Raw genomic sequence first — 11,903 nt, 5'->3', positions numbered from 1 at the left:
TAGCACATTTTAAAAACCATTAACTCTGGTTTGAGTCAAGACTAATATCTTGTTACTGTCTAATATAGTGTGTTTCACTGACATGTAGTGAAAAAAAACTTTCTGGCTAATTCAAATGAAGCAGAAGAATGCTGCATAAAAACCTCTTTGAAGTCTGTCACTGCCATTCCTTAACCAACTGGAAAGCTTTGCTGATCTGTGGACTGTGGAAATACAGGAATTGACAAAGTGGATCAGAGCTGAGGGCCATTTTATTCCATTCTATATAGGTTTCTGTATGGTGCTTATCACCGTACTGTCCGAGTGCCGCCTTGCCAGTAGTGGATTAAGCAACATGACTACACATCTGTCACATGTCCATCTCTTTCAAAATCCTACCTTTGACAATGGGTGGCAGAGGAAGGAACAAAAATCCCATAGCAGGCAGATATAGGATAATCTCCATCCCCTCTCCCCCCATAACAGGCTTTATCCTAATCTCTAATACTCGGAGATTGGATTAAACTCTGAAACATGAGATTTAATAACATTTAATGTTTTTGTTAACAATAATTGTGATAACTCTGGATATTTGTTAGCCGTATAAATCTCCAATCACTTTTTTAGCCTTGTTAAACTTTTGGCCTCCACGACTTCCTGTGGCAATGAGTTCCATGGCACAATTGTTCCTTTTATCAATTTTGAATTTTCCATTTTTCCCAATATTATTGAATATCCATTTGTTCTTGCCTCACTTTCCATGGACTGCATGTGTTGCTTTCAGAGTGCTCCCAAGGAAAAGAGGGTTAGCTTTGTCCAGGTCACTACTCCTGGGCCAAACTGAGTTTCCATTTCCAAACCACTGTCTTCCCCTTTTTGTGCTGTTATGTTACCATGATTCAGTATCACTCCAACACTAGAGCAGCACCTGCATTTCCCATCTGCTGATAATGTTACCTGGGATTATCTAAGCCTGACACACTAATCTATGTCTTCCAGGCTGTTTCTAGAATTAAATCAATGGGGGAGAACAGCTCCTCCATCTGATACATAATTGGTACAAACAAGAGTGCTTTCACTCAAACCTCCTAGCTCTTAGACATCCTCCATGAACTGTTCCAAATTGTGCACATTCAACTAATCTTTTATAAATTACTTAAGACAAAGCACATAGCCTATTTAGAGATAATTATAAGTTAACAATTTCCCTAGCAACAGCAAAAAACGCAGGCTACTGATCAGCAAAGCAACTCCTAGTCATAATAGTAAGAGACAGATCCAAGATGAGTTATCCACTCTTATTAGAATTTAAAAAAAAAAATCTGTACAAAGCTGCAGCTGTTTGTCTGTTCTACTTATACAAAGACCAAATTATTTCTAACTATGTGGTGGTCTTGTTTTCAACTAATGGCTGCAGTTATGTCAAGTCCATGTTACATCAAGTCCAGTTCTCTCATAACAATAACACTGCATATAAATCACCTATCTCTGCCAAATACAAAGCCATCTCTGGTAGCAGATCTGACATATTTAAGGATATATTTGAATTTCCTCCAGATGTTGTGGATTAAGCCTCTTTCAGGGGGAGCTAGGCCTGCTCAGATACTGCTGCCAAAGCTGCAGTCAAAAGAGGGGACCCTAGCTCAGGCTATGAGGGACTGGTTGGAATGCTAGTTTGATGGCTACTGCTCACACTCTGCTATATGGCGTGGAACATGAACTGCTCTGTACTAATTGAGAGCTCTGGAGGGAAAACTTTAGGTTTGAATTAATTGGGACACCTTGTCTAATATGAAGGGTCTACATTACTCTACACATCCATCTCTGATGTTCCTCAGGAGGTCTTCATCCACAGCTTCCTAGGCTCCTTCCACAAACACACCTAGTGGTTCTGTATTATCCCTATTGTTCCGACCCTTGTAGAACTGTATCCCTTGTCCACTCCCGCTCACCTCACAAGCTGGCATAGAAGTATGGGGTATGTGCACACTGAACCTTAGGGCTTGCATCCAGGGGTTCTATTTGCATGTGGTGGGGACAGGGAGCAGATTTGTTTGACCTTGCCCTGGGAGTTCAAATGAAGAAGATGGATGTCAACGGTCTATCCCCAAAGCCACCCTGAAGCTCCAGTGTTAATGCAATATTCTGCCACATGGAGTAAGTGTAAAATTTAAATCCTCGACTGGTAGAGGATGGGAGGGCTCAGAAGGCAGCATGCTCAGCTCTTGGCAAGTGGGACCAAGGGAAGAATCTCTTCCCTCATTGCTCCTTCTGTGGGAATGACTGAGTGCATCTGATGGGCTGTGAAAGCAGTCTATATCCAACCCCTCTCATTGTGTTGGTAACTGTTAGGATATAGATATTCAGGCCTGTTTGTAAAGGCCTATACTTGAAGAATTTAGGTGTATTTTTATTATTTGGCTAGTTATAGAGGTATAAAAGAGAGAATCAAAATCACTGTCTGCTGGTGTAAGGGCCTTCTCTTACTGTGACAGTTTGAGGCCCTGTTCTTAGGCTAAGGCCTTTGGGCTAAGCAGCAGAGGCAGCCATAAGCTGGGAAGCGACCGGTCACATCCTCACATTCCAAACTAGTTACATTGAAAGAAGGTGCTATTGGGCTCTTAGGAATACAATCCTGTCCTGATAGTGCCTATCGCCTCCAGAGAAAGGGAAGTGCCTAAAAAATGTAAAAGGAAACTTAGTTTGATAGCATCCTGTCTGGCAAGAACTCACTTATCAATAGCTGGGATGTGAAATCCTCACTTCTGTATTGTTTTGTCATTATAGTTCCAACTTTGCTATTGTTTGTCTGTATAATCTCTGTCTGGTACTGTGATTGTTCCTGTCTGCTGTATAACTAATTTTGCTGGGTGTAAACTAATTAAGGTAGTGGGATATAATTGGTTACATAATCATGTTACAATATGTTAGGATTGGTTAGTTAAATTTCAGGAAAATGATTGGTTAAGGTATAGCTAAGCCGAACTCAAGTTTTACTATATAGTCTGCAGTCAATCAGGAAGTGAGGGGGTGGGTGAGTGTGGGGAAAAATGGGAACAGGGAATGTGGGTAAAAAAATTGGAATCATGTTTTGCTAAAGGGAGAAATGGGAACAGGGAATGGGGGTAAGGAAATTGGAATCATGTTTTGCTAAAGAGGGGAAATGGGAACAAGGACACAAATGTAAGGCTCTGTAGTGTCAGAGCTAAAAAAAAATACTAAAAAAGGAAACTGGAATCATGCTTGCTAAAAGTTCACCCCAATAAACATCGAATTGTTTACACCTTTGCACTTCGGGTATTGTTGCACTCTGTTCATGCGAAAAGGACCAGGGAAGTAAGTAGGTGAAGGAATAAGCCCCCTAACAGTAACAACAAAAGGGTGTCATGGCCTATCTTCCTCATCTGAAGGATGATTACTTTAATGAGGGATATGGGGTGCACCTTGAGGCTGAAGGATATTAAAGATTGACATAGAATATGCAACCCTCCAAACTAACTTTTCTCAGAAATGTTGTGAGATGAGCAATGTATTGTGTGGTGGAGTTGGTCTGAGTAACTGTGCCCCAGGAAAAGATATTTTTTGGCAGAGGAGAAAGGAATGTTAAATTCTATTAAATCCAAAACCTAATCTTGTGACTGGATGACACAAAATAACCACTTGGATGGAATGGTTTGGTGGTGTCAAGTTTGAAATAAGGCCCACCAGTGCCAGCAGAGTTGAGTCAACCCTTCCTTTTTTAGAGAAAAAGTGACCTCATGCAATGTACTGTGTTTAGTTTATGACCTTTAACAATTGCCATGGCCTGACTTATTTCCCTCCCTCCTCCCCCACCCCCCCCGGAAAGCTGAGCACCAACAGCACCACTGAGCCAAAGGCCCTGAGACCCTGTCTGCTTGGTGTGGACAGGAAATATCCCATGCTACCTCACATCAGCGATGTTGTTTACCCTAGCATTGTTATAAGTAGTAGGAGTAGTACAGAAAATCGGGGACTCCATCAGGATCAGGACCCCATTGGGGTAGGAACTGTGCAAACAGAGACGTGTCTGAAATTCCATTATCGACATCGGTGATCTTCCTGATAACACCATCCTGGCCACTATGGATGTAGAAGCCCTCTACACCAACATTCCACACAAAGATGGACTACAAGCCGTCAAGAACACTATCCCCGATAATGTCACGGCTAACCTGGTGGCTGAACTTTGTGACTTTGTCCTTACCCATAACTATTTTACATTTGGGGACAATGTATACCTTCAGATCAGCGGCACTGCTATGGGTACCCGCATGGCCCCACAGTATGCCAACATTTTTATGGCTGATTTAGAACAACGCTTCCTCAGCTCTCGTCCCCTAAAGCCCCTATTCTATTTGCGCTATATTGATGACATCTTCATCATCTGGACCCATGGAAAAGAAGCCCTTGAGGAATTCCACCATGATTTCAACAGTTTCCATCCCACCATCAACCTCAGCCTGGTCCAGTCCACACAAGAGATCCACTTCCTGGACACTACAGTGCTAATAAACAATGGTCACATAAACACCACCCTATACCGGAAACCTACTGACCGCTATTCCTACCTGCATGCCTCCAGCTTTCACCCTGACCACACCACACGATCCATCGTCTACAGCCAAGCTCTGCGATACAACCGCATTTGCTCCAACCCCTCAGACAGAGACAAACACCTACAAGATCTCTGTCAAGCTTTCTTACAACTACAATACCCACCTGCGGAAGTAAAGAAACAGATTGATAGAGCCAGAAGAGTTCCCAGAAGTTACCTACTACAGGACAGGCCTAACAAAGAAAATAACAGAACGCCACTAGCCGTCACCTTCAGCCCCCAACTAAAACCCCTCCAACGCATTATTAAGGATCTACAACCTATCCTAAAGGATGACCCAACACTCTCACAAATCTTGGGAGACAGGCCAGTCCTTGCCTACAGACAGCCCCGCAACCTGAAGCAAATACTCACCAACAACCACATACCACACAACAGAACCACTAACCCAGGAACTTATCCTTGCAACAAAGCCCGTTGCCAACTGTGCCCACATATCTATTCAGGGGACACCATCACAGGGCCTAATAACATCAGCCACACTATCAGAGGCTCGTTCACCTGCACATCCACCAATGTGATATATGCCATCATGTGCCAGCAATGCCCCTCTGCCATTTACATTGGTCAAACTGGACAGTCTCTACGTAAAAGAATAAATGGACACAAATCAGATGTCAAGAATTATAACATTCATAAACCAGTCGGAGAACACTTCAAACTCTCTGGTCACGTGATTACAGACATGAAAGTTGTGATATTACAACAAAAAAACTTCAAATCCAGACTCCAGCGAGAAACTGCTGAATTGGAATTCATTTGCAAATTGGATACTATTAATTTAGGCTTAAATAGAGACTGGGAGTGGCTAAGTCATTATGCAAGGTAGCCTATTTCCCCTTGTTTTTTCCTTCCCCCCCCCCCCCCAGATGTTCTGGTTTAACTTGGATTTAAACTTGGAGAGTGGTCAGTTTGGATGAGCTATTACCAGCAGGAGAGTGAGTTTGTGTGTGTATGGAAGTGGAGAGGGTGAGAAAACCTGGATTTGTGCTGGAAATGGCCCACCTTGATTATCATGCACATTGTAGGGAGAGTGGTCACTTTGGATGAGCTATTACCATCAGGGTAGTGAGTTTGTGTGTGTGGTCTTTGGGAGGGGGGTGAGGGGGTGAGAGAACCTGGATTTGTGCAGGAAATGGCCCAACTTGATTATCATGCACATTGTGTAGAGAGTTGTCACTTTGGATGGGCTATCACCAGCAGGAGAGTGAATTTGTGTGGGGGGGGTGGAGGGTGAGAAAACCTGGATTTGTGCTGGAAATGGCCCAACTTGATGATCACTTTAGATAAGCTATTACCAGCAGGACAGTGGGGTGGGAGGAGGTATTGTTTCATATTCTCTGTGTGTATATAAAGTCTGCTGCAGTTTCCACGGTATGCATGCGATGAAGTGAGCTGTAGCTCACGAAAGCTCATGCTCAAATAAATTGGTTAGTCTCTAAGGTGCCACAAGTACTCCTTTTCTTTTTGTGAATACAGACTAACACGGCTGTTACTCTGAAACCTGTCATTATCAACACTGCAGTGCACTGTTTCTGACAGTGCACAGGGTGAGATGGCTTCCTTTCAGCAATGTATAGGTGATGCCAGATCCTACCATGACAGTGACACTGAGCACCCTCAGTTCCTGCTGAATTTGACAATCGTTGAGTGGTTCTGCCGAGGACGCTTGGATCGAGCTCATGGTATGTAAACACGCCAGAGGGGGAAAGCATCATATGAATATTACAGGCCTGACTTTCAGAGGTGCTGAGCACTGATATCTCCCATTTACATCAGTGGAAGCCATAGGTCCTCTGAATAGGAGGCTCGAGAAAACTGGCACCAGAGTTGTAGGCTTCTTTTCTTGCACCTTCCCCCTTGGAGGAATTTCCCCACTGCGAGCTGAAAGGGGATCCTTGTCTATAGCTCTTGGTGTTGACCACTGGTCTAAGAACTTACTTCCCCTATTGTCCTAATATTATCTACAAAAATAATTATTTCCCTGGTATGTTGCAATACATGCTCTTTCAACTTTCTTCTTTGGAATAGCTCCTACTTGCTTTAATTCAGATGGATATACTGTAATGTGCTTCTCCCCTAAACCTCCCCTGCTTGTTAGCTGATCTCGCTTTGTGTTCTGTCTTTCCAAAGATTCCTTTCTGTTTCCTGAGAAGAAACCTTCATTTGTAGAGGAGTTACTGAGACACTGGGGCATTGTATTTAATTAGCCAGGGGATATTTTGAAGAGGTTATGGTTCATTAGTGATGTTGATCTTTACATTGTCTGTCTTAGCATTGAGGGTTTTCAGCTGGATTGTTCAGATGTTTCCAAATGAGTTTCTCTAATTTGATGGCTGGTCTTTTTTCTCCTTAAAGAGAAGGGAAAAAAGGCTGGCTTCAAAGCATGTTACAGCAAATGCTAAGCAACACTGCTTTATCTCTCCTGAGTTGCTCTGGATGCAAAGCAGGGCTAATGATAAGAACTGTAATTTGGCAGCCTGTAATAGCAGTCTAAAATACCTGGATTGAAATACGGACTAGTAGAATTGAGCGAATCATGCCTTTCTGTGCCACAGATAGGTGACTACGTAAGTTAACAACTTACATGCACTTAAAGAAATCTGGCACGTCATAAAAAGAGAAATATTGATCAGATGGGAATCAAGGGATGCCTGTAAGCCTTTTGACTAGAGTTGAGTTTGATTCCTACCTACACGATTTTTGTCCACCAGCCCCTTCAAGTTGCAGGTATTCTGGGCAACTCATTTCCATTCCTCTCCTATTAAAATTAGAAAGATCCCTTTCCCGCCTCCCATCTGTGAATAAGGAAATGAATTAAGTCATCTTAAATTAATATCAAATATTTATATGATGTATCAGCTACAGTAGAAAAATAGGGAACTTAATGGACTCTAATATTGTAACTAAACTAAAATATGTATAAAAGATCTCATCTCATCCAATCCTTTTTTCAGAGAGATGCTGGATAGAAATAGTTAGAGCAGAATGGTGCAAAGTCAAGTGTCTGAACACTATAGCCATACTTATTTGTAAGGAACAGCCTCCTTTGTATCCTATGCTTGACTCTTGAGGCACCCAATTCCCATCTGTTTGTAACGGGATTTGATTACCTAACCCTCTTCAGTGCCTTTGAAAATCCCCAGCCAAATGTGACCGAGAAGAGAAATGGCTGTTATATTCTTCCTTTAAAGTGTTACGTGGCCAGGGATGCGTTAATGTTGAAGCCTTGGCTTCTTCCATGCAGTATTGAGATCTCATCATAAAATGGAACATATGTGATTTTATAGATCACCTGACAGCATCTGGTAGTTGTCTAATGTTAGTCTTGTGCAGAAGCACAGCTAATAAAACTGTATCAAGGCTATGCCTATATGGGCCTGGATTTACCCTCTCTGAGGCTGTATATATCCCCAAAACTTTAATAAAGCAGTACATTATATACTGAGGCTCTGATTCTGGTTTCATGCCTGATTGAATCTGTGGTACCTCTGGTTACTTCAGTGGAGTTACTCCAGATTTACACTGGAGTAACTGAAATCAGAATCTAGTCCCAAGTGATCTTATTCTGATCTCGCCTACATTGAAGTAAACAGATTAATAAAGTCCAAGAATAAAAGTGACTGGTGTCTGTGATGGAGACTCCATTATGCCCCTTGGTAAATTATTCCACTGATTAATTACACTCACGGTAAAGCTTCCAAACAGGCTTCATCATTTTCGTTGTTAGGAGAGGGATGGTTGTGAGTCTATCAAAGAAACTAAAGATTTGAGAGACCTATTAGAGCATCCAGCCAGTACACAATTGTGCCTTATTCCACGTGTCTATTTGGGCCTGATTCACCAGTGCATTACCCTTGCGTCATGCTGTTGTCATTCTATTGAAAGTAATGGGACTATACTGGTGTAAAATTGGAGTAACAGGCTGATGATTCAAGTCTGATTTTGTCTCTTTCAGCAGTGCCCATGGCAAACCATTGCTAGTTTTGTTACTGTTTATTCAAATATGCAAAATCATGTATCTGGATGCAAGCAACAGCTATCCCCAGCACCGAGTTACAGAACCACTTATCCTACAAACACAGTCTCTTCCACCTCTTGTGAGTTGGGAGTTCGTTTGATATTTAACAATTTGGTCTAATGGTACCATCATAAATCTCCAATCCAACCATTCTTGGAGGAAGTTGCCTCCATTTTCAATAATGCACAGGGCTCTAAATTTACTATATAGGCATAGAGGTTGTATAGTTTTTTGTTTTGTTTGTTTTTGGGGGCGAGGGGTGTTTAAAGGACCTGGCAATTCTTCTGCTTAAGGAGTCTGGGTTGGCTTAGTTCTTCCTTCAGCTCCTAAGCAGAGAGCAGCTCTGGAGGAAGAGAGACTATAGATTTGAGCAGCTTTCTGAGCCCTGCAGTGCAGTGTAAAAACTGGGGCATGTAACTTGGAAGACACAGTGGAGAACAAACTGAGAGAGGAGAAAAGCAGGCACAAGGGGAAAGGTGGAAGGGAAAAAACCCCAGAAATGAATAACTTAATCTTATGGAGAGAGTTATAGTTCAGTTTCTTCTGGTTGCTGATCAAATAACATCACTCATATTTGACTTAGTAGCCCAAAGTAACTCAGACATAAAATTCCCTCCCAACTTCTCAATTTCCTCTTAGCTCCTCCCCAACACCATTTATAAGAAACAAATGAAATTAAAGGTCTTCAAGATGGGAGCATCTCTTTGATGAGACCTGCATGAAGAGATGGTACATTATATCCCACTTCCTAAGGTTCATGGTTGCCAAAGTCCCTCACCAGCAAGGATCATAGCAAATGGGCTGCTGGACCGTTTCCCCTATAATTTCCCCTGAGCGGCAGCCCATGTATCAAATGGCCACCATCATTTTAAATGTTGTGCTATCTAGACCTGCTTAACTGTATTGAGCATTTCTCTCCACCAAGCCTTCCATCGTTAAGGACTGCTTTAAGTCATAGTCTATTTACCTCAAATGGGATCATTACCTCACTTTCAGTTCCTACTTTATAGGTTTGCTGCCTGGCATTTGGATCTGAACTTGTAACTTTATTTTCATGCCTTTCTCTTTTTCTCTGCATCAAATAAAACACTTCAACCCAGTTTCTGTGTTTGCAAGGTGCTATATACCATAAATTTAAATTAGCATTCACCTAGAGGTGAAAGTAAGCCTGTACAGTACGGCGTACCGACAAGAGCCAGTACGCCGTGCCAGACTGGACCGGCTTCCCCAGGCTGGCGATTTAAAGGGCTCAGGGCTCCCTGCAGTGGCTGTAGCCCCGGGCCCTTTAAAGTGCCATCCAAGCCCCACTGCCAGAGCCCTGGGGTAGCGGAGGCAGGGCTACGGCGGTGATTAAAGGCCCCAGGCCTCCCAAACACAGCTGGAGCCCCAGGGCCTTTAAATCTTGATTTAAAGTGCCCTGGTATTTAAAGGCCCCGCCTCTTATGGTTGAGGCCATGCCCCCTGCTCAGGACTCCGGCATACGGGTAAATCCTTTAAGTTACTTTCACCCCTGCATTTGCCACATATCCAACACCACCGTTTAATTGGTTTTCTGCTCATTGCATCTCTCTCGAGCTCACACATGTATACTCTTGTGTGTTTCCCTTCCCTCTCCTACTCAGGATGCGGACGGAACATGAGAAATCAAAGTCAGTGGCCAGGCCACGGCTGTTTGAACCAGCGTGCACTGTACTGACAGCTGTATTGATTGGCTGCAACTTCCTGAGAGGTAACAGCTCATCAGCTGCAGTGTATGTTCTTCTCAAGTCCGTTCTGCACTGTGTGGAGCAGGCAGTCTCTCTACCCAGCTTCGTACTGTGTGCTGTATTCTCATTTCTGAGTGTCAGCAGTCCAGTACCCTACCAGTCCAGTACCCTATTCACAGGACAACTTTTGCCTCTCTGCAGACTCAGACATAGAGGAGCCAGGAGGCATGGCACACAGGATGAGAGGAGTAGCTATCCTCGCTTAGATAGCAGCTTTGGGGAAATCACAGCAAGGCAGAAGTCAGGAGATTGTTGGGCTTAGTTTGTGGTTCTAGGGCAGTGGTTCCCAAACATTTCAGCATCACACCCCCTTTTTAATTTTTGATAAACCCTCATGCCCCCTCACCTCTCCTTTACCATCATCCAACCCCCCCGATCCTTGTCCCCTGACCGCCCCCCTGGGACCCCACCCCCTATCCAACCCGCCCGGCTCCCTGTCTCCTGACTGCCCCGACCCCTATCCAGACCCCCACCCCCTGACAGCCCCCCCGGGACTCCCACACTTATCCAACCCCACTCCCTGTCTCCTGACCGCCCCCCCCCCCAGAACCTCCACCACATCCAATTGCTCCCTGTCCCCTGACTGCCCCACCTTTAGACCTGCCTCTTATCCAACCCCCCTGCTCCCCACCTCCTTACCAGGCCGCTCAGAGCGGTAGGACTGGCTTATTGGAAAGCCTGGGAGGTGGGCTGGTGCAAGCTGCAATGCCCGCGCAGTGACATGGCTGTGGGGGAGGGTGGACAGGAGGGGAGGGACCAGGGGCGAGCCTCCCTGGTCAGGAGCTCAAGGGCCAGGCAGCCTCATGTCCCCCTTGGAATTTCTTCACGCACCCCCAGTTTGGGAACCAGTGTTCTAGGGGGGGTTGGTGTCCTGTGATATCCAGGAACTCAGACTAGATGATCTGGTGGTCTGTCACAGGTCGCTCTAGTCACCACTAGGACAGCACTTCCTCCTGATGGTTCCGGGGATTAGCTGGGTCAGGCCACTCCCGCAGAGTCTGGCAAGGGAACCCAGGCCCACCCTCTACTCTGGGTTCCAGCTCAGATAACCTCCACACAGCAGGCCAGGTCCATTCCCTGCACCTTGATGCCTTTCCTTGAGCCACTTCCATATCTTCTGGCCTTTCCCACTCCTCGGGGTTTGCCGGACTCTTCACTCCCTCCTCCCAAGGTGTAACTTTAGGCAATTTGTTTCTGTAGTCCCTCATACACTCCCATGGTGGTGCTGCAGACTTCTCCCTGCTGCCCCTCTGCTTCCAATTTCCTGTCTTTTTGGAGACACCCCACCTGTGAGGGAGAGGAGAGCTCTCCAATTAGCTGCCTCTAGCATAAAGCTCCCTAGTTTGCAGCATAATTAGCTGATTAGGCCCACCGGGCCTAATTTGGCTCTTGTAGAGCCAGTGTGGGGAGCACACTGCATGACATGGTCCCTGCTGGCCTTAAACTCTATGACCTCAGTAACATGGGAATTTGCGAACAGGACTATATGTGTTTGAGTAAT

Source organism: Caretta caretta, chromosome 4, assembly GCF_965140235.1.
Source record: "Caretta caretta isolate rCarCar2 chromosome 4, rCarCar1.hap1, whole genome shotgun sequence".
NCBI lineage: Eukaryota > Metazoa > Chordata > Testudines > Cheloniidae > Caretta > Caretta caretta.
Note: the sequence above shows the minus strand (reverse complement) of the source record.